This window comes from Lygodium microphyllum, chromosome 22, assembly GCF_053477565.2.
Source record: "Lygodium microphyllum isolate KBCC chromosome 22, Lygodium_microphyllum_v1.1.10, whole genome shotgun sequence".
Taxonomy (NCBI): Eukaryota; Viridiplantae; Streptophyta; class Polypodiopsida; order Schizaeales; family Lygodiaceae; genus Lygodium; species Lygodium microphyllum.
Genome location: NC_141156.1, coordinates 69,394,755 through 69,402,433, shown reverse-complemented (window position 1 = coordinate 69,402,433; position 7,679 = coordinate 69,394,755). Strand labels below are relative to the sequence as shown.

At 41.4% G+C, this 7,679-nt stretch overlaps 1 pseudogene; it reads right to left on the bottom strand.

The window, feature by feature from the left end:
- Positions 1-231: 231 nt before the first annotated feature.
- On the bottom strand, positions 232-913 carry LOC148017264 (casein kinase 1-like protein HD16 pseudogene; annotated as a pseudogene).
- Between the last annotated feature and the right edge of the window lie 6,766 nt (positions 914-7,679).

Sequence of the window (7,679 nt, the reverse complement as noted above, 5' to 3'; positions counted from 1 at the left end):
TCAAACCATCCGTGTGGAACTGCGAGGGCTCTTGATTGACAACAAGCTTCTCATGAACTGAAGCCTCAATAAAAGAATCGCCATGTCTAGTATGGGAAACATCATTCCTGATGATCCATCTAAGGCACGATCCTCAGCAGAGATTGCACGCATTTGTTATTATATCTTTAATGACCATATCAGTTCCTTGAGTACTTTGCTCCTCAACCTGTACCGACGAGGTTGAATGAATCATGCCCTCATGTGTAACAATTTTGTTTGCAGCCTCAAGACTTCCCACCTGCTTCCAGCAGTAGCCATTGATGTCACGTGAAATCCTTCCCTCCACTTTTTGCTGATCCCCTTGAAAGGGAATGAATCCCTCACTTTGTAAGACTGTTGAGTAAATGATGTCCCTTTGGACATGACAACAAAGGCATTTCCATTGTCAGCACCAGCCACTGCTGTGATGTAGTATTTCTGTTTCCAGTTATCCATGATCCATTCCTTGTGGAAAAATAAATGTGAAAGTTCATATATTTGTCCTGAAACCCCCCGTTTCCGCATCCATTATAAGGGCCCAGAGGTTTGAACAGGAAGCAACATTGCTAATAAAAAAGCCATCTTGAAATCCCTTTTTCACATATTGAAAAATTCGAGCATCTGAAACATTGAAGTGGTACTGTTGTTTCATTGTTTTGTGAAATTTGTACACTGTAACCCATTATGTGGCTGGCATACCCAATCGAACCTTCTTTCGAGGTTGATCATCCTCAGACTCTGAGCTCAATCTAGATCGCTTCTATCCAGCTTTACACATCTTCATAGCACCATCAGTAAGTAATGATCTAATGGCAGGATTTGGACTCAGAACTCCATCAAATATACCAATCAACTTTGTATAACTAGGTCTGGGCTCCTCATCGAACTTCATATTGACCACAGTTTCCAAAAACTCTTTGAAGGGTGCTGGTCAGCATACACAGGGAGAGAGCACTGCTTGCTTCAAGCTGTAAGAAATCAATGGTTCCTCTTGCTTCAACCCCCTCTCCACTATACAACCCACGCAGAACAAAAATGCAAACACAACAATTAAGCATGTACAAAGTAACAAATTTCACACACACAACTTTTTGGTGGATTCCACACCTCGGATGCGCAGCAGTATAACAACGCCCATCCCATGAACTGTGTTTATTAAAAAGGAAAAAAAAGTGTAGTGAGGGGGAAATTATTTTAATAAAGGGTTCATTTTAAGAAATTATTAACAATGGGTGACATTTTATTAGGTTATAAACCTTAATAAGAAAACAGCAATTCCTTCTTAAAATTTTAATTACAAGTTATTAAGGTGAAACGATGCTTTATCAAAACCCGAACTACGATTCCTAGACTAAGACTCTAAATGCAAATTCATTAATTAAAAATTAATGGTGATGTGGAGTGCTTTTTTTGCCAGCGTGTGCTTTTTTTGTGACGGCTGGTTCATTTTTATTAAAAAATAAGGTACCTCTTAAGTGCACATAACACGTGCAAAGTGAACAGCTAGTTGATTTTTATTATTAGAAACTGTGTATTTAGTGTGAATGCGCGTGAAAAAGGTGGGTGAATATAGTTCATTTTAGCAATTAATTATGGTTCAGGGATAATCAAAATAAATAAAGCTTTTAAAAAAAACCTGGTAGGGGTGTGTATGCAATAAACTGAAGGTGTGATTTTTATTTTTTTAAATTTAGGTTTTATTTGTTGATGGTTTTTTTTTAAATTTGTATTTTAGGTGTGTTTGTATTGTGTATATAGTTTGGTTTGGTTTATTTGTTTTGTTATTTTGTTTTCTTCTGTTTTTTTTAAAATAATGAAATCAGGATATATGACACATGAATATGTTATGAAGTGTAAGAGTGAAATTTTCAGTCATCTAGCAAGTGTCAACAATGTATGTTAATTCATCTATGATTTTCAACTGATTTTTTAAGGATTTAAAAAGATTTTTTATGAAGTGTAGTATTAAAATTAGGGGATTTTGGCCTCAAATAATATTTATGCCTTTTATGGAAGAATTTTTACTTGAGAAATTAGTGGCAAAAGGGACAGGGGGTTTGTGGAATTTTTTGGATTTTTTTGGATTTTTTTTTTGAATTTTTACTAATTTTTAATGAATTTTACTCATTTTTCATGTAATTTTGAAGTAATTTTCAGATTTTAAATTTTCTGTACTTTTTTTAAAATTTCCACTTTAAAAATATTCCAAATAATTTCAACAATATTGGTAAATTTTTAGATTTTTTGCAATTTTTTTAATTTTAAATGAAATTTTGAAATTTTTATGTGTTTTCCATTTATTTTTATGTATTTGCGGATTGGAAAAATAAAAGGCGGTACCCGGACTGTGTGTGAACAACGAAGGATGACTGCGTGTGAACGGTTGATTACAATACTCTACCACACGGACAAGTCACAAGCGCGTCCGCACGCGTGAACGCCTGCTAGCACACCCGTACACAGCGGGAAATTAACGGAAGAGAAAGGGTAGGAACGGGGGCTAACTAAGTAGAGTAAGTAAATTAAGTGAGCTTAGCCTGAGAAAGTTGATTGAGTTGATTCAGTTGAGTAAATCAATTAAGTTAGTGATGTTAGTTAGGTTAGTCAGGTTAAGTCTAGTAAATTAGGTTAGTCTAGTTAGTCAAGTTAACTATGTTAGTCTAGTTAGTCAGGTTAACTAGGTTAGTCTAGTTGGGAAGGCTAAGTCTGGTTAGGTCTGGTTAGGTTCAGTAAGTCTAACTAGGGTTAGGGGTCTAACTAAAGGTAAGTTAATCTAGCTAACACTACAAGGAATTGGGCAATTAGCTACGCCGATTAGCGACGGCGGATATCGGCGTCGCTATTGGCATCACAATTGGCGTCGCTCGCGACGCCGCAGGAAAAAAAACGCGGCCGAAACCCGAGCGTCGTTTTCATTTCTTTTGTTTCGCCTTTTGAGAGCGAGAGCGAGGGAGAGAGCGAAGGCTTTGTGAGAGAAGAAGAGGAAGAGACTTGCTGCCGCCGCCACCGCCGCCACCGCCGTTGTTCGCGAAGGAGAGGAGGAGCCCTCGTTACAAAGAGAAGCCGCCCACGCTCGCCATATCTCATTGGTGAGTCTCCCTCTCTCTTCCTTTTGCTTGTTTAGGAGAGGAAATGAAAGAGAAGGAGAGGGAGAGGGAGAGAGAGAAAGAGAAAGAGAGGGAGAGGGAGAGGGAGAGAAAGAGAAAGAGAGGGAGAGTGCATTCTCTCTCTCTCTCTCCCTTTTGCTTGTTTAATATTTAAATTACTTTCTTTTTTGCTTGTTTAGGAGAGGAAATGAGAGAGTAAGAGAGAAAGAGAGGGAGAGAAAGAGAAAGAGAAAGAGAAAGAGAAATAGAGGGACAGGGAGAGGGAGGGGGAGGAAATGAGAGAGGGAGAGAAAGAGAAAGAGAGGGAGAAGGAGGGAGAGTGTATTCTCTCTCTCCCTCTCCCTTTTGCTTGTTTAATGTTTAAATCACTTTATTTTTTGCTTGTTTAGGAGAGGAAATGAGAGAGAAAGAGAGCGAGAGGGAGAGGGAGGGGAAGAAAATGAGAGAGGGATAGAAAGAGAAAGAGAGGGAGAGTGCATTGTATCTCTCCCTCTCCCTTTTTCTTGGAGGATGTTTAAATCACTTTATTTTTTGCTTGTTTAGGAAATGAGAGAGAAAGAGAGATAGAGAGGGAGAGGGAGAAAAAGAGAAAGAGAGGGAGAGGGAGGGGAAGGAAATGAGAGAGGGAGAGAAAGAGAACGAGAGGGAGAGAGAGAGTGTGCATTCTCTCTCTCACGACGGGTTTGGTTGTTTGTTGTTTGAATCACTTTCTTTTTTGCTTGTTTAGGAGAGAGGGAGAGGGAGGGGAAGGAAATGAGAGAGTAAGAGAGAAAGAGAGGGAGAGGGAGAGGGAGAGGGAGAGGGAGAGGAAGAGAAAGAGAAAGAGAGGGAGAAGGAGGGAGAGTGCATTCTCTCTCTCCCTCTCCCTTTTGCTTGTTTAATGTTTAAATCACTTTATTTTTTGCTTGTTTAGGAGAGGAAATGAGAGAGAAAGAGAGTGAGAGGGAGAGGGAGGGGAAGGAAATGAGAGAGGGATAGAAAGAGAAAGAGAGGGAGAGTGCATTGTATCTCTCCCTCTCCCTTTTGCTTGGAGGATGTTTAAATCACTTTATTTGTTGCTTGTTTAGGAAATGAGAGAGAAAGAGATACAGAGGGAGAGGGAGAAAAAGAGAAAGAGAGGGAGAGGGAGAGGGAGGGGAAGGAAATGAGAGAGGGAGAGAAAGAGAACGAGAGGGAGAGGGAGAGGGTGAGAGAAAGAGAGAAAGAGAGGGAGAGGGAGAGAGAGGGAGAGAGAGGGAGAGAAAGAGAGGGAGAGGGAGGGGAAGGAAATTTAAGATAATAGACTTATTGATAATGGTATGCAATGTGCTTTGCCATGGGCCACGTACATTGGTAACTCTTTAAGATGGCTTAAAAATGGTCAATTCCTTCATGAAGTCCAAGTAGGGGATCTAATTGTGATATGCATAATTCATTGTTTTTGTATTAACTTTATAGGCATGCCAAATTAGAAATCATGCCAACTAGTCAACGGAAGGACTAAAAGAAAATGATACCCTAGCTAATAGTCATTAAGGTACTTCATCAAAATGAACCCAAAAGTATTGTTATAGAAGAAGAAACCCTTAAATTGAGTATAGGATAATTTCTCTCAGGTCTTATGACTATGAGTAGAATTGATTGAAATAAATTTTATTACTATAGTTATAAAATTTCATAGATGGCGCGCATTAATTTTAAAATGGATTACTTATACTCAAAGCCGAGATATAACAAATAATTATCTACCGGGACAAACAAATCCTTGAGCATGATACAAGGCCAAGATATAACATCGAAAAATCTCTCAACTACTATATACAATGCAAGATTTATGGTCAACTTGCAACTTGACGTACATCTCCATAAAGCTATCCATTTAAGCCTCGTTTGCATGCTCTCAATGCAAGTTGGCAATTAGACGAAAATGCCGATTGTCTATAGAACACGTATGACGATTTGGCGAGTTTCAATCTGAGATGATTGATCAGGCGATTGCAAATTTTCAGCAAACGGTAATTTGAAGTTAGAATTTTTCATGCATTGTACTCTCAAGCTAATTGAAAACCATACACAATAAGATTGGGTCTTGTTGGCAAATTTTCTATCCAGGGGGGTGATGTCTCGACCCAAGGGGGAGTGCACCCTTTGCGGCCAATTAGAAGAGTTCATGGACGTGCGATGGATGGATTGCAGGAGCCAATCGACCACTCGCAAGGCCTATCTATACCGTCAATGCCAGAGGAGACAGACAACCTTCCCGATCTGCCTACAATCTTGGAGCCTAAGATGGAGGCAATGATCAATGCATTGATTCCCATGGATGTTGAGACATCTAACCCGCTTAGAGAGGAAGCATCCATACCATTATATGATGGGTGCCGAGTATCTCGGTTGAAGACATTGCTTGCACTCTTAAGTGTGCAAGCAAAATACGGTTGGAGCGATACGAGTGTGACTGAGTTATTCAGGTACCTTGCACATAGGCTTCATTGATTTTTTTTTGTGGAATATTACTGCAAACATTTGTGTTTTTTCAAGGTATTTTATGATTTATTTTGAAATATCATATATTGCCACCTGCAAATACCATGCCTGAGTCTCGTAATGATGCACGACATGTTTTACGGAAGCTTGGCATGGACTACAATAACATCCATGCATGTATCAACGACTGCATATTGTTTCGAGATGAATACGAGACTATGGAGACATGTCCAAAGTGTGGTGCTCACAGGTATCGACAGGACTTGCAAGGGCAAACCATCCCTCAAAAAGTTCTCAGACACTTTCCGCTCATCCCCCGCATAAACCACATGTTTTGCACGTCTGCCATGGCAAGCTTGACAACGTGGCATGTGCAGAATAGGTCCACAGATGGAGTTCAACGAATATCAGCAGATTCGCGCGCATGGAGCCACATTGACTCTATCTTCCCAGGCTTTGCGCGAGAGCCAAGGAATCTTCGGCTCGGTCTCGCCATAGATGGTGTGAACCCATTCGGTCTGCGCTCGACTTCTTATAGTGTGTGGCCTATAGTGCTTGTCAACTACAACATCCCTCCATGGCTTTCTACAAAGAAAGGATATCTCATCCTTAGCTTGCTCGTCCCGGGCCGCTACAAAGTAAAAAATATGGACGTGTATCTTCGTCCATTAGTCGACGAGCTTAAGATTTTGTGGGAGGAGGGGGTCACGGTGCAAGATATGAGCAGGCGCGATGGTCGGCGGTCAGCCAACATTCGAGCCATTCTCATCTGGACGATGCATGACTTTCTGGGATTGGGAGAGTGCTCAGGTGAGCAGACCTTTGTTCTCGCTGGTAATATCTATATTTTATTTCATTCAATCAAGTATTCACTAGGTCATGGATCGCCTTGCAGGTCTGGTTACCTCAAGTTATCATGCATGTCCATTGTGTGGGCCACAGTTAGACTCCCGAAGGTCACGAACCATGAAGAAGATGGTATATCAAGGACACGCCGCTTTCTTGCCGGAGGATCATGAACTCAGGAAAGGTTTTCTTGGACGACCTCCAACACGTATGAACGCTGCAAGCTGGTACGAGTTGAAAATGGTAAACCCGAAATCACATCCAAATGGAATGCGACGGTTCTCAGTTTTCTACGAGTTGCCATATTGGACCCACTTACAGGTCAACCACTTGTTGGATCCCATGCATATTTTCAAGAATGTGGGCAGCTTGCTATGGGACCACATCACAGGAAAGAGAGACACTATAGGGTCACGAATGGATTTAAAGGAGGTAGGTAAGATGGAGGCGCTTTGGCCGCAGTCGAGTGCTGAAGGGGGAGTGCAGCTTCCTCGCGCTCCCTGGGTTTTGTCTACCAAAGAAGAGCGCATTGTGAAGCAAGTAATCAAGTCTATCCGCACTCCGACGGGTATGATGCATTCTCTCAGGTCCGCATTTTCTAAAGATGACCAAATGTCTGGGCTAAAATCCCATGATTGGCATAAGATATGTCAGGTTTGTGAACAGAATGGATTTTAATTAGCGTGGACATTTTGAAATTTGAAAAGTGACTATTATTCTTAATGCTTTCTCATTTGTGGCAGTTTGTTCTGCCGATCGCGATCGCGGGATGCCTAACTCCAGAAATTCGCGGGGCCATTTACAAGTTGTCTTTGGTGCAATGGATCTCACAGAAAGAGATTAAGACGTCCTCTATTGAATCCGCAAGGCGGGGAGAAGTTGAGACGGTCTGTCTCTTTGAGAAATACCTGCCCACTAGCATGCTCACGATACAAGTTCACCTTCTTGTGCATCTTATGGACAAAGTGGAGATTGCTGGACCTGTCCATACGCGATGGATGTTCTTCCTGGAGCGCTTCATGAAAACCCTGAAAGGCTTTGTGCGACAACGAGCTCGTCCAAAAGGTAGCATGGCGAAAGGTTGGTTGGTGTCAGAGGCATTAGTGCATATCTCACAATGGCTACCAACGGTGGAACCAGACAATGAAATGCTATGGACGCTGAAGGACGATGATAGGCTGACTCGAGATGTGGTGGTTGGAAATGGGGTAGAAAAAAGAATGGATGCCTCAATGGAAG